Raw genomic sequence first — 16,832 nt, 5'->3', positions numbered from 1 at the left:
TTTCCTGATCGAGCTCCTGTGATCTTCGTAGTCATTGAAAGGGTCCAAAGATTGAAATGTGCATTGCACTTTACCATAAACCAGCTGAAGAATAATAAAAAGTAGATTAGGTGAAACAAAATCTCAACATTTAGTAACACGTCAGTCATACCTCAACATCTTTAGGTGGTGTCTTGGTTGGAGCAGCATTTGAATCATAGGCCTCATAATCAGCATGGATTGGTCCCATGGAGTAGTTGCCCCTCTCTCTTCCACAAGAAAACCAGGTGTCACCTCAAACCTATACATCATTAAGTCATTACAGCATCGGTAAAAATATGGACGACATAATGGGAGTAATCCCAAGGCACAAACATACAATTGTGAAGGTCTTTCTTAAGTATGCCCAAAGTTCATGGGGTCCAAGCCATGTAGCAGAACAAAGTGGATGGTTTTTAATCTTCAAAGCCAAAAATCAAACCACATATATCTGTGTTGTGGTAAGCCAAGCTTATGCCCCTAGTGTGCGCATTTGCCCCTAGCCACAAGGACTCTTTGCTCAACAAAAGCCATCCAAGTATCATGTCTATGCGAAGATTCACATAGGATTTGATGACATGCACCCTTCAACTCTCATGTTGTAGTTATTCTCAGTTTTTCTTTATGAATTGCTCCCTTGTTGATCCCCCTAGCTCCAATACTTTTGGTATCAAAGTTCATAAGAGGTTGACATCTCTTAAGCTTCCACGTCTTACTTTTATTCATTAGAATTAGTTCTACTCTAATCTTTGCTTAATTTTGTACAAAATTGACATCGGGCTGTAAGTTAGATGATTACTACAACTTTGAAATGGATCAAAAGTAGGAATAGGCAGGTAGGGGAAAAAAATTTCTTCAAGGATGTGAGAAGTTGCCTTGAAAAATCACCACCTCAAAGTAGACAAAGATGTGATGCCACTGAAGCGACAATGGATAGGATGATTGTCAAGGAGTCTATTGAAAGTCACCTAGGACGCAAGATCTCACAACATCCATCCACCTGCGCAAAGTGGCCCCCAAAAAGCTGTCAGAAAAGATGCTCAGCCAAGTTGATGAAGACAAGGGGAGGGAGGATATGCCACGGAGAAAGGGCTACAATAGATATTGAAACTAGGTGAGGGTTCATGGTGGCCTACAAAATAAGCTCGGTTCCTTAGAGATGGAATCAAACGTATGTTGTGGAGTGCTTGGACCAACATAGATAGATGGTGCCCATAATGTGTTCTAAATTTGTAGAGTTAGATCCAAATGTGTTCTATGGTGGAGTCTTGGATTGTGGACACTTGGAAAATATCTTGAGGTTCTAACCTATGGGGTATAAGTTACGTGGGTTTTAAATACAAGAAAGGGCAAGCCTTACCGACAAGGATGTTTAGTGTAAGATATTGTGTGCAACAACCTGGATTGCGAATTGTGATCTTGAAATGATACTTAGGTAATTTTTTCCCCACTTGGAACTAACTACTTGTACAATCACGGTCCATGCTCTTGAAATTTGAGGCATGTAAAGTGTTTGATTTCCATAGCATTTTGCTCCCTATATTAGGATTTGGGAAGCGAATCCAAAGAATTGTGTTTGCTCCTCTTTAGCATCATTAACGAAATTGTCTAGGATGTTTAGGTTGCTTGCACAGATCTCGACAATGATACCCGTCTTTCACTTCAATGATTCGCGTAAATTTGTTATTAGTTTGGGGTTTATAGGGATTTCTATGCTTTAATTAATTGCACAAACTATTATGTTTGTCAAAACAATTTAAAAAAATGAGGTATCTCTTTAAACATTTTGAATTTTTCAGTGTCTTTGTGTTCATTAGAGCAGGATATATATTGACGGTTAGAGTTTGGGCGATACTAATTATCATTTTGAATTTTTCAGTGTCTTTCTGTTCATTAGAGCAGGATATATATTGACGGTTTTTGGATGCCTACTTATCATTGATGTATTTGAGATCACTTAAGGCGTATCTTTAAGATTTGACTCAATTCAAGTCCCTTTGGCATTTCAAAATTGTGAGCATAGCACTTTAGATACTCTTGCCAATATGATGGAGAAAATGTTTCAAGGAGAGTTTGTTGTCTTCAAAATATATACTAGGCTTGCTTGTCATAAATCGCCACATAGAATGATATCCAAACCATGAAAGGCTTATTGTGGGTGCGCTTGATGGCTCGTAACAAGTCACCCATTGATTTAAAAAAAAACACCAATCAGAAGCCTTGTTGAAGATAGCAAGTTGGAGATTGAAATACAAGAGTGAAAGTACATCTAACGCTCGATTTTTTTGAGATACTTATAAAAGTTAAGTGGAGCAGAGAGTGCATTGTGGTGCATTCTATGTTGTAAGCCGCTTCCCTTGTGTATGCAATTAGTTATATTCTAGGTGGGGGCATCACTCTAGGTCTAAATCCGTATTAGTCCTTCAACTAGGAGTAGTAAGGTGAAAGTTTTTCTAGCTCGTGCTCCTCCTGTGAGAAAAACATGGATTGGCTTGCCAGATTGAATATGTATTTTTTGGATTATGTCCGTGAATATGTGTCTTTGGTGATTGTTTAATCTTTCAATGCCTTTGTAAATTCTTTATTGCTCGATACTAAAACTATTAGAGTGGAATTGGATTTTTGGTATGCATCTTGAGTCTTGATAACTATGGGTGAGTCATGGACTTCTTCATAAACATGCTAAGCAATGTAAGCGAGCAATTTTAATGATCCAAGAATGGCATATTTTAAAACAAGTTGCCTATCATAATAAGAAGTTTGCTTTGGTTACCTTTTTGGTAACATGCCTACGGTTAGACTTGCACTATTGGATTTCAAGAAGACATGGATGGTATAGTCAAACTTGCCAAATTGCTATTGCAAGATGATTGAATCTTCTGCGCAATGGAGACACTTGCCAAATCGAACAACATTACAAGAAAATTCAAACCTCTTGATTTCAAGGGTGCAAGCAAGTTGAGCTCAGTGTTGAATGAGCCCAACCTAGTTGCATTCAAAATGCTATGCGTAGGATCCGAGGAAGTCAAATTGAAATGACAAAATGACTCCACCAAATATATTGACGTCCAAACATCCAAGGATGCTAGATTTGAGTATCAAGTCAAAGCCTTCTACTTGGGTGTCAAAACATTATGGACTACATCCCAGTGAAGAGGAAAAATTTTAGGCGTCCTTGAGTGGCATTGGCTAGCATTGAATCAGACTAGGTGTCCATCAAAGAGGAAAAGGTTGTAGATTTTGGTTTCCAAGGTAGAAAATGCACATCATGGTAATATATAGACCGAGTAATATGAAGAAGAGGAAAAAAATTGCACCGCATTAAATAGCCTCGAGAAAATTGCCTCATATATTGCCATTATGTCACATTTAAATCATAAAGGTGAATGAAAGAGAGTTTAATAAAGTCCGTAATTTTAGAGACAATTTCAGACAACATTTTTTTCTCCTTCAAAAGCAAAGTAGACGACATTTAAAAATCAAACTAAAATGGAGTAGATATTCTTACTTCCCATGGTAATCTACTCGTTAAAGGAGGATCTGCGTGATCGCTCAAAACATAGCTATACTAACCCTCAATGAAATATCAAGATGACTCTTTCAAGGAGTCATAGTATTTTAATTATAGTTCAATGAAAAATAAATAAAAGCATTTTAACACAATAAAAACATTAAGCAAGAAAATATGCGACTATTTGTCTAGTGGAGCCTCAAAACTATTCAAGGATCAATTGGGCCACCCATCTAGACACTCCCTTATGGATGAGGAGAATCACACTTCGATGGGTAAACCTAGATAATAGACACCACTTCCTATATACAACATATCGACCTCCAATCCAAAATTTGAAACTATAAATTGGCAAATCATTATCAACTCATCAAGACACTATGGTGATACCATAGTCATCAAACATAACCTTGCCCCAACAACATAACAACACTAGGAAACTTAATCACTTTAAGATCACAAAAGGTATGAATTAATAAGAGCAATCTAACCATTAACCAAGAATATGTTCTAGTGATCCTGAACTGACAGTTTGACAAGAAAAAGGGCATATTTATGCGAGTATAACCATGAGTTTTCACGAAATTCCTAACCTCTTGTCCCCTCCCACATGGAAGCTCATACGGGCATAACATAATGGAGAGTACTAGCTAGTCTCCCTCATGGTGTGTGTTTAAATAGTTTGCTTGTGTGGAAGTACAAGACACTATTGGGGAGTCCTATTACATAATTTAACTCACATGTTTTGAGACGTGGACATACTCCTTTTGAGACATGGATATAGGAGTCCGAGTCGGTCACTACCTTCATTTATGAGCACATAGCCAAAGTGATAGGGGCAACATTTTTGGGATTATGGATGGGCTTGGTTTTGTAGTCAAATGGGGATTTACACAATGTAGAACATCAATTGATTGGTGATCAAATATACCGTCAACCGTGCCTTCCCTTTCTCTCGTGAGATGTCAGGGGCTTTTCCTAGGAATATCCTCGCCGACATTCTCTTAGCCTTCATCTACAAGGTGGCATGCCCTATTCGCGATCGGTACTTTGAAATTCAAGTAGGGATTAGGAAAAACCTTCTTGTGATTGAATGCTCAAGGATGTAGTGTCTTTGGATGCGCGATGTGTAATTTGGAAAATGGCCAAGATGGATATATGGATTAGTGCGGCAAAGCTTGATGACATCTTCCGTATCAAACCATTGCATATAATATACGAATGTGCTCAAGTTTGGTGAAAAAAAAGAGTGAATTGATGTGTGTAGTCTCTATACAAGATCTCAATGCTTTAATCTCTTCTTAGGTTAATTTATTCATTGCTCAAGTTTGGGGAAAAAACAAAGAATGATGTGAATCATAGCTACATAGTGGTCCTTGTCCTGCATAAAAAAAGTGCTTCAATAATCTCCTCTCAAGAGATTAATGAAGCAAGAAAGTTCTAGTTGATGTTGAGAAACCATTTATAATGGAAATCAAGAAATGTTGGGGTAAGCCATTTAGCTTACACTTGATACGTGACCAACCCCTAAAACCAAGCATACCAACCATACACCATTACGTGCATGTATGCATCCCACTACTTAGATTTCCCTAATCATATGCTTCTTTATAATCACATGCTATTCACTATAGCCACATGGTATTTGACCCTTTTCCCACTTTCTAGCCTTAAATGCCACCTTTTAGTCTGAGCCTATATAAGGCCATAATGCTTAGCTTGTAATTTGCTCTTTCATCCTAATCAATCAAGCACGTCTATTTTCATGGAGTGCACCCTCACTAATTTGTTTGCTCTTAATTATTCTGAAACTCTCACTACCATGAATTCCTCGTTGGTCTATCCACGAAGGGCATTACAAGTGGTATCGCAACTTGTAAGTAATTAATATCTCCTAATTACGATAATTAGATCCCTAAGCTAGATTTAGAGCTCTCTCTCTCTCTATGCATAAAATCTAGCTATGAATCTTTTAGGATCAGATTAGTGTAACTTTATTCTTATAATCTCTATCATTAGATCTGGGCAAGTCTATGTGTGTGTGTGTGTGTGTGTGTGTGTGTGTGTACACTCATTAACAATGTGTTGAAGTCAAAAAGGAAAAAAAGGATCCCCAAAAGCCATGTGGGACCCTCCCCTTTTGAGTCACATTGCTTAAAAGAGACCCCCTGACTACCCGATTGCCTGCAGCCTACCCAAAATACTGCAGACTTGTTCGAACCTACCCGTGCTGCTCGAAATAGCTTTTCGACTTGCCCGCTTCATCTCCACTAGTCCCCCCTTCCCACTTGATCTTGTGTATGCACCTATTGCCTTGAGCTTTTGCTCCAAGACCTGAAAAGCACTCGATGCCCCTTATAAGCCCTTCTTCACAACGTCGCAAAGCAGCCAAGGGCTTTAAGCATGCATTAAAAATTTAAAAACTTGCCTCATTGAGATTTTGAACACCTTTCACAAACCCAAGGCCTTACACGTTCAAAGGATCCAACTTGTCTTAATGACTAAGTTATCCCCTCAATTGTCAATATAACCATTAACCGTTGTGTATGCACTATTTAAGCTATTAGGCTTTGCAATCATTGCAAAGTTGTCGAAAGGGATAAGACACTGCCAAATTGATTGGTAAGACCTCCCTACACACATTGTCCACAAAAACATCAACAAGTTCAACGGAGCCGCATTTCACACTTGGCAGACAAAGGTCAAGGGGGTGCTTATGAAAAATTATATTTGGAGCATTGTAAAACCGCCATCCAGTTGAGGGGAAGCCTCGACACAAACCTTGAATGCTCAACAACAAGCCAAAGATGAGCAAGCACTTGGAATCATCATCACGAAACTTGAAGATGAATTCATCATCTAATCACAAGATGACTTCGCTCACAAATCACAAGATTGCTTTCGCATAAAGGTGTGCCCTCATTGCAACAAGAAAGGACATGCACCCAACCGGTGTTTCCTCAAAGATACTGCTAGGAACCAAAAGAATCCTAGAGATTCCAAAGGTAAAGTACACATTGTGGAAGAAGAAGAAGGGGATATCAAAACTTTCTATTACGAGGATGTATTGTAATGAGTTTTAGACACTGTCCCAAACCCAAATTTTTGAGGTAAGACCTACCCTCTCTTGCATCAAATTCCACTTTATGAGCTCCATGAAGTTATCTGATGTAATCCATGTTAGTCTCCCTTATTAGAATCCATGTTCGTCTCCCTTATTAGAATCCATGATCCTTTGTGTAAGCTTCATCTTATCAAGGTCTCTATTGGGGTAAGATGTAGCTTACACTCGATACGTGAACAACCCCTAAAGCCAAGCATAACCATGCACCTTTATTTGTATGTATGCATATTCCCTAATCATATGCTTCTTTATAGTCACATGTTATTCACTATATCCACATGGTATTTGACCCTTTTCCCACATGATGAACATGACTTTCTAGCATTAAATGACACCTTCACTCTGAGCCTATATAAGGCCATAATGCTTAGCTTGTAATTTGCTCTTTCATCCTAATCAATCAAGCAAGTCTATTTTCATCGAGTGCACTCTCACTAATTTGTTTGCTCCTAATTATTATGAAACTCTCACTACCACCATGAATGCCTCATTGGTCTATCCACCATAGGCATTACAAGAAACCCATATAATCTGTAGAATACATATGGCATCCAGTTATGACTGTCATTGCATGTGATGGATGAAGTGCCGGACCTACATGTCTCACCAATTGAACCATATGAATGATGACTGATCTTGATTGAAAATTGTTGTGCAAACCTGATCAATATATAATTGTGTCAGCAATTCTTCTTACTGTTGACCGTCTTCAACAAAGGAGACACACCCAGATGCCTTCAATGCCAAAGCATATATCTTAAGTCATGGTGAATATAGGCTTATCCTTGATTCATCTAGGTATAAAGATTATATGGTTGAGTAACCTATGGTTAAAAAATCCCTAGCATAGAGGTTGTAAAGGTGGAGATGTATGTAATTTTCAATTTCTATTTTAGAGAATACGAAGAGCCATTGGTGCAGCCAAAGTGTGTTGACCATAGCAGAGGGCATAAGCAGTGGTTATGTATGCTAACAGGTGCATGACAAAGGGCTAAAGCATGTGTGAAGGACCTAGGCAGGCAAGTGGTAGATGAAATGTATGCCTGATGTGATTTCATAGGCCAAAAGGGCTCCAAAATGGGCCAGATGGGATGGTAAATAAAGGTGTTAAAAATGCTAGATTTTTGCTTTGGGATGTGGAGCTTGAAGTGCTATGTGATCTGGTCTAGACGGCTCCTTAAACGGAGCAACGATGTGCAAGTTATGGATGTTCATGCAAGAAAGTGAGCCAAAAATAAAAAAAGGGTCGACAAAAAAAGGGTGGTTGCCCACGCCCGTATAGTGAGGTAGGAGAAGGACTCACTGAAGGAGGTCTTTTTGGACTTTTTTGGGAGAAGGAGAGCTGCAAGGTGGGGAGCTCTTGGTGAGCTTCTGCAGTGAGGCAGGAGAAGGACTCCAAGACCCAAAGTGCGCCAACGAGGGCTGCCAAAATCAAATTTTTGGAGCTCGTGCCAATGGAGCCAATGGTAGCAGGTCTTATGGTGTTTTGTAAGAAATGTTTTGGTCATAATTGGAGTAAACCATAGCCGAATTCTGTGCCGTTTCTTCCCCCTTTCCCCCCTTCTTGTCTTTGCTCTTCTCAAAGTGTTTGGTGCCAGTGTGTGTGAGGATGTGTGCCCCCCCGGGCCATTTGTGTGTGTGAGAGAAAAAGAGAGAGAGGTCTGTGTTGTAAAATAAATGGAGTCAAACAAAATTGGTGTGGTATGCTGTTAGTTGATGGTGTAAAGCGTGTGTGTTAGTCTGCATGCAAACAGTGATGTGCTTGCCGAGTTGTGCAGTTCTGATGGTGATTTCTAGTGGATGGGGGTGTTGTGAGTACCCCGGGCTATAGAGAGGCATCTGTGTTGTGTTTTCAGGTGTGTTCCCATTCCCCCTCTCCAACATATGAGTCCAAAGAGATGACATGTCTTATCGAAGTCCATACTTAGTATACATTAATTGTTCTTCCCTGTAGTGGTAAATGTCCCTCTAAAACCTTTCATTTGTAGATGTGCCAAGGTTTTTTGAAAGAATCTATTTCATGCACACGGAGTCCAAGGCCAAGTTTGTTTTATCAAATTTCACAAAATATCAAAATGCACGTATTTATATTGTGGTAAGCCAAGACTATACCCCTAGTGTGTGCATTCCCCCTAGCCACAAGGACTCTTTGCTCAACAAAAGCCATCAAAGTATCATGTCTATGTGAAGATTCCACAAAGGATTCAATGACATGCACCAGATATATTTTGAGACCCTTTACCCCGTGATATCACCACCCTTTATGAGAGCCCTTTGCACAATAAACTCTCAAGTTGTAGTTATTCTCCTTTTGTCGTTATGATTTTCTCCCTTGTTGATCTCCCTTGCTCGAATACTTTTGGTATCAAAATTGGCATGTGTTAATCCTCTATATCTTACTTTTATTTGTTAGAGTTAGTACTCTGACATTTGCTTAATTTTGTACAAAATTGATGATGGGCTATAAGCCAGATGATTACTACAACATTGAAAGCCACCGAAGCAAGCAAGGCCATCAAAAGGAAGCAACTAATTAGATGCCGAGCATGCAACCAAGTAGAACCATGATGATTGTCAAGAAGTCTATGTTGAAAGTCTCTTGTGCTAGGGAAAACAAAGCCCCACGGGAGGAAACATCCATCCACTTACTCTAAGTGGCCCCAACAAACTATCAGTCAGAAAAGATGCTCAACCAAGTTGAAAAAGATAGGGGGAGAGAGGATATGACATGCAGGAAAGGGATACAATAGATATTGAAACTAGGTGAGGGTTCATGGTGGCTTGCAAACTAGGCTCAATCCCTTTGAGATGGAACCAAAATGTATGTTGTGGATGGGTTGGACTGCCATACATAGTTGGTGCCCGTGATGTGTTCTAAATTTGTAAAGTTAGATCCAAATGTGGTCTATGGTGGATTGTCAACACTTGGGAATTAAATCGGGTGTTTTGAATAGTTATGAAAGCTTAGTGTATCGAGGATTATAAATTTTGATGCCAATAAAGTCACATATTATAATGAGAAAGTTGGGGTTATGGTGTGGCATGAGAGACTCTATTGCATGAAGCAAATTATTGAGAGGGGTATAAGTTAGTTGGGTCTTGAATACCAGAAAGGGTCTGCCTTACTCATGTGCTCTAATGATTAGTGGGCTAAAGGCAAGATGTTTAGTGTAAGATCTTGTGTGAGATGAATCGTTCGTAAAGCCTCAAGAGGATCTCAGCAGATACCCTTTAATGAACGTGCTTCAAAATTGGGGATGCATACTGGGAGTTGTGATCTTGAAATGATATGTAATTTTTTCCCACTTGGAAATTTGAGGGTATAGAGGGATTGTTATGCTTTTATCGCAAGAATACGCTTGTCAAGAGTATGGAAAGAGTGAGGTATCTCTTTAAACATGTTGTAGTTTTGACTGTCTTTGTCTTTGTCTTCATTAGAGCATGATATGAATTGATGGTTAGGGATTGGGCAATAGTAATTATCATTGATTTATTTCAGATGAGTTAAGGTTATTCTAACTCGATTCAAGGCCCTTTCGTGTGTGTCGTAATGATGAGCAAAGAACTTTAGATACTCGTGCCAATATGATGGAGAAAATGTTTCAAGGAGAGTTTGTTTTCTGGCAAAAAGCTTGCTTGTCATAAATCACCACACATAATGATATCCCAACCACCAAATGGCTTATTGTTGATATGCTTCATGGCTCAAAATGAGAGTTGCCCATTGATAAAATCGTAGCACCAATCAGGAAGTCTTGTCGAAGATAACAAGCTGGGAAATGAGGTACAAGAGTGAGTACATCTAGTTTTCAACGCTCGATTTTTGCGAGATGCTTATTAAAGGTAAGTGGAGCACAGAGTGCATTGTGGTGCCTTTTATGTTGAAAGCTACTCTCCTTTTGTACACAATCACTTATATCCTTGAGGATTTTGGGTTTTGGGGCTTTTTTGGTTTTTCTATTTGGTGGTTTGGGGGAGGGGTGCATCCGTCCATGTGTAAACCCGTGTTACTCCTCCAATTAGGAGTAGTAAGGTAAAGGTTTTTCTAGCTCTACTCTTCCTATGAGAAATAGATGAATTGTATGTGTCTATCATAGGGTGATTGTTTGATCTTTCAATGCCTTTGTAAATTCCTTATTGCTCATGCTGAGATACTAAACCTATTAGAGTGACATTGGCCTTTTAGGATGCATCTTGACGGCATTGAGGATATCTATTTCATTTTAGTTGAAGAATAGACCTGGTAGCTCAACATACTCGGTCCATTCGCAACCCCATTAATTAATTAGATGACTAGATTCCCTTCAAATCTATCAATTCAAAAGCAAAACCTTGCTTTCTTCTTTTGCACCCCAACGTCCCCTCGTCGCCATATCTACCTTCCTCTCTCTTCGCTTGCCATATCTGCCTCTCTGCGTGTTCGGCCTCACATAATGCATATCATACCTGCCACCTTCTCCCTCATGGCCTTCGGACTCGACCTTCTCGAGTAGCTTGGCGTGAAGTGAAGCTCTACCCACTCAAACCCACCCTCAAGATGATCCCCTTGCAAACCTACAGTAGTGAGAGGCTATGTCCGTGCACACCTGAGAGAGAGAGAGAGAGAGAGAGAGAGAGAGAGAGAGAGAGAGAGAGAGAGAGAGAGAGAGCATGTGCATGATGGCCCTCTGACCTACCTGCACACTATTGCCCTCCTGCCCTATTCGCGGCAGCTGCTTGTCCTCCTGCCTTGTCCGCACCCTGCCGAGCCTCGCCTCCACGTCAATTTGCACGCTTCCCACCTTTGGGAAACATATCTCCCTTCGCGCTCTCTCCCTCTTCCATGTGTCGCTGTTCGATTTGGGAAAATTCATTTTTGCAAGCATACAAATTCCTTTCCTTGAATTTGTGAAGATGAAATTTTAAATAATGAAGCAATCCATCTCCAAAGCCTACATAACCAACAGAAATTCTAGTTTTAGCATTTTCTATTGATAGACAACCAGTCTTCTTGTGAAAATATTTAATGTCACACGCAGGGTCATTTTGGGAATTCATGAGAAAACAATGGGAATTTTTGAAATTTGAGAGGTATTTTCAAAATTAGAGGGATATTTTGTGATTTTTCCTTTACAAAATCAAGCTTATTTTTTGGGTTTTCACACTATTTTTCTCCTTTTTCCCTTGCGATCAATCGGTATTTTGGAAATTGAAAACAACACGATATTACTGACACATTTTATTGTTCTCAAAAAAAATCTGCCGTTTCTCCTTTGAACACAGAGAAAATCTCTCTCTTTTTCTCTCTCTCTCTCTCTCTCTCTCTCTCTCTCGCGTCAACGTGCCATGTCCATGTGACCATCCCCCCTCTCCCTTTCCACTTACTTTAGGTTTCATCCAAACATTTAGAAAAGCATCTTTGCCATTTCTTATGAAAAGAAATGAAAAAAAGATTGGATGGACAAATGATTTGATCTAGGATTGTTGTCTACTTTGCTTACTAAGGAGAAACAAATGGTGTATGAAGTTGTCCCTAAAGTTGTGGACCCTATTGTGGACCCTATTAAGATCTCTTTCATTGACCTTTATGACTTCAATGTGATAATCATAAACATCCTTACATATGAAGTAAGTTTTTGGCGTGTGGAAGGCCATAGGGTTCATTGTGCGCAAGGTTGTTGCAACACTGAGGTCGTTGGATTCTTTGGTTGGATGAGTGTCACATGGCAAGGATCTTTGTAAAATAACTTTGTTGTCTTTTCAGTTGTTTATTTACATAGACATTATGCAAGTTTATTGTTTTTTTAAAGTAATTGGATCTACATTTTTGTACAAACAGTTATAATATTCTCTTGTTTTTTCCCAAGAACACCATAGAGGAGTGGTGAAGAAAACATGCAAACCTCACTATAAAAAACTTCACCATCGTAACTTTTATTTGCACTTTAGTATTTTTTATTACTATTGGATTAGATACAATATGACATTTTCTTCATTTGAGTGTTTTTAAAAGGTCTCTCCATATTGGTGCTAATGTGAGGTATTAAAATCATAAGATGCACGAAAAGATGAACCTTTCCGGTAACAACCACTATTTTTGTATGATGCTCTTTCTCTCTCTCTCTCTCTCTCTCTCTCTCTCTCTCTCACTCACTCACAAGAATGTCTTATAAATGAAGTGCACTCTTAGGTACAATTAATAATTTTTTATAAATGAAGTGCACTCTTACGCACAAGTAATTATAAACAAGTTATTCCAAAATCTTAATTGAACTCTCTCTCTCTCTCTCTCTCTCTCCCATACACACGCACATCTAAACATATCACATTTATAAATCTTTCTTCCCCCCTTACCTTCAAAGGCCATCGTGAGTCCTCACCTTGTTTAATGTTGGAGGGGAGGGCAAGATCTGGAGTTGCGAGACTTGGCACTAGCCTTGGCTGCTTCACACCGAGGAGAGGACCTCATATGCGGATGATCTAGGGGCCACTCCTTGTTTCTCTATGCATGTTCAAGAGTGCTATTGTGTGTGCCTCAATGGGTGGTGTGGCCGATGGGCGGTTGACAGGGGAGCTCTTGGATTGGGGCCCCGGACTGCCCTTACTATCTATTGGAGGCGTTTTGGCCCTTGCAGCTCTGGTGCTATTTTTGGTACAAAGGGCTTGGCGGAGGCCTTGTTCCACCTCGAAATTGATCAGCTTGCCATGTCATAATGGGAATGTTTGGTTCTATATTGTGGTCGGATCTATGGTCTACTCCGTCCTGGTGGAGTGGTTGATGAGGTGGCTGGCGTGGTTTCAATTGCTGGGGATGTATGTGGCTTTGGCTTGGTGTGGTGGAGCATCTGTGGATATTATCTTGGATGGTGGCAGCGTCTTGGACCATGATGGCATCCCAGTCTTTCCTTGCTTGGTCGACTGCTTGGTGGTGTTGAACTTCTGGTGATGGGATCGGTTGGTGGCTATCTAAACTTCTGGTGATGGGGACATTGGGTCCCACACATCCGGCTTGATCGAGGTGTGTTCTCTTGTGTCTTTTGGGTGCTCTGCGATGGAGGTGGAAAGGCTCCGAGTGGCAACTATTGCCGTCTCCAATCGTAACTCTCTTCAAAGGCAAGTCAGTATTCCCTATCGGTTTATGTCTTTTATTGTATTGGGTGGCTCCCTATAAATCCAAACATTTTGAAACATTAGGCTCGGTGTGAGCATGATATAGTGTGGTGTGGTACTTTTTTGATGCCCTGAGCCGATGTGAGAAATACTCACAGTCTGAGAGTTCTGCAAAAAAAAAGAAAAAAAAAGAAGTTGGTTCTCATTTGTTGCTATGGGTGGTATAGTAAACATTGTTCACTATAAAAGTAGACTTTTCATAATATGTGCAAGTGTTGATATTTTTCTGCTTAATGCCAAGACGTACTCTTCCTAAGAGATTTTTAAACTTTGAAGCCATTGTTCAAATGAATGATGGCAATTTTTCTCGAGGCTATTCCTATGTAATTTTTTTCCTCCTCTTGAATGAGACATTGCTAAGGATACTCGGTCTAAATATAACCATGGTGTGCATTTGCTACCTTGGAAAAGAAATCATCGAGACAATGGTATCAAAAGTTTGATGCATTTAGCGTTCCCTAGGTTATAAGCGCAGTAATGAGGATTCATGTTTTTGCGTGAAAAGACAACCCAATGGACAACTTATTATGCTTATCCTTTATGTAGATGACATGCTTATTACTGGTCATTCCAAGAAGGACATTACTAACTTGAAAACCAAGTTGAAAAGTCAAATTGACATGAAAGATTTGGGTGAAGCCAATCACATTTTGGGTATGCGTATTACTCGTGACCGTAAGGAGGGGTTATTGTACCTTTCTTAAAAAGAGTATGTGCACAAGGTTCTTGATCGTTTCAACATGCAGAAGGGGAAGGTTTTGAGTACTCCATTGCCTGCATATTTGAAACTTAGCAAGAACAAATGTCCCAAATCTGCTGGGAAAAAAGTTGCGATGGCTGAGGTTCCTTATGCTTCAGCTTGTGGTAGTCTCATGTATGCCATGGTGGCTACAAGACCTGACATTGCACATACAGTGGAAGTTGTCAGCAGATTGGTAAAAAGCATTGGGATGTTGTCAAGTTGATTCTCAGATACTTGAGTGTACTTATATAGACATTTATACTATGGTCGTGGAGAGTCATCCATTCAAGGATTTGTAGACAGTGATTATGCAGGCTGTGTTGACAGTCATAAATCTGCAACATGTTGGATTTACACATTTGTTGGTTTTGCTATTTCTTGGAGATACGTTCTTCAAGACTGTACATCCATTTCTACCACAGAGGCAGAGTATGTTGCATTAGTGAGGCATGCAAAGAAGCTATTTGGCTTGCTCGCCTAGTGAAAGATCATGGATTGGAGCAGTGTACACTAGTTCTTCATTGTGACAGTCAGAGTGCTATTGCCTTGGCTAACAATCCAGTGTTTCATTCCAGAACAAAACACATTGATGTGTGTTATCACTTCAGTCGTGAATTCCTGGCAAACAAGAACCCTGATTTAGTGAAGATTCCTATGTTAGAGAACACAGCAGATGCACTTACTAAAACTCTCTCCAACCATCAGTTTTAGCATTGTTGTGAGTTGATGGGCATTGGGTGAAGCGTGGTTCTCTTCCATTCTTATGGTCTCCCACATTGGCCATCAAGTGGGAGAATGTTAGGTTTAATGGCCATGTGGCCGACCGCCCATCACTAACTACTACTAACCCTAAGTGTACAGCTATATACTTGTGTGAGCTACTAACACAAAGTAGTATGTGTATTGTGCCTAAGTGCATAAGATAGAGAAGAAAGAAAGGGGGCACAGAGTGTGTGTCGGCTCTCCCCCTCCAACCTGTGTGTGGCTATGGTGGTGTGTGTGTGTGTGAGTGTAAGTGTGTGTGCGTATTTCGACTGTGCTCTTGGCTCCTCTCCTTCACAGATGCACCTCCGAACTTGCCTTCCCTTTTTATGGTGGAGAGAGATGCATGGGGCTTTACCTAGGAATATCCTTGCTAGCATGGGAGACATTTGGAGGATTTGGATGTATTCTCTGTTGGCTCATGGGCGGCTTCTTATGGAGACTCCATGACAATTTGGCCAGATAGCATACTTTTTTATCAGATTGTGGTATCCTTCCACATTTGCTTAGCCTTTGGCTACAAGGTGGCGGGATCCTACTCATGATTGATACTTCGGAATTCAAGTGGGGATTTGGCAAAAACTTCTTGTGAGTGAATGCTCAAGGACGTAGTGTCTTTGGATGCATGATGCGTGATTTGGAAAATGGCCAAAATGTATATATGGATCAGTGAGGCAAATTTGGTAATATTTCTTGTATCAAACTATTATGTAGAATATATGAATGGCTCAAGTTTGGAGAAAGAAAAAATAGTGAATTGACATGTGTAGTTTTTGTACAAGATCTTAATGCTTTAATTTCTTTTCAGGTACGTTATTCATTGCTCAAGACTGGGAAAAAAACAAAGAATGATGTGAATCATAGCTACATAGTGGTCCATATCCTACACCAAGAATGTGCTTCAATAATCTTCTATCAAGAAATTAATGAAGCAAGAAACTGCTAGTTAATCTTGAGAAACCATTTATAATGGCAATAAAGAAACCCATATAACCTGTAGAATAACTGTGGCAATCAATTATGAATATCATTGCATGTGCTGGATGGAGTGTCGGCCCTATATGTCTCATCAATTGAACCATATGAATGATGACCGATTGTAGAAGGCAAAGACGGCTCCAGTAGGTGGAAACTATTTCCTCGAAGCCGAACAGTGGATTGGTCACACAACAGTAATTACCACGGCAGTTACTATAGTAACTTCCAGAGGCTATAAACAGACCTATTACTTTGTAATCGGGCTGCTTGTCTTTGAATTTTTACTTCTTAGTTCTCTGGTTTTAGCCTCCTAAGCAGTTCTTGGAGCTACAATCTCTTCGCTTGTAACTCCATTTTGTAATCATAACTACTGTAGTCAATTGAGATTCAGTTGGATATACCTTGTACTGGTTGTTCATGAACTATGAGTCTGAATCTGAAACTATAAACACTTTTCCAGTCATCTAGTCTATTTCTCATTCTAGTATACTATTTCAATTCAGTTAACTATTTCAGTCCAGTTTCCACCTTCTATTCCAATTTCTCTG

Source organism: Adiantum capillus-veneris, chromosome 16 (genome assembly GCF_014529385.1).
Source record: "Adiantum capillus-veneris isolate H3 chromosome 16, ASM1452938v2, whole genome shotgun sequence".
NCBI classification, from domain to species: domain Eukaryota; kingdom Viridiplantae; phylum Streptophyta; class Polypodiopsida; order Polypodiales; family Pteridaceae; genus Adiantum; species Adiantum capillus-veneris.
Note: the sequence above shows the minus strand (reverse complement) of the source record.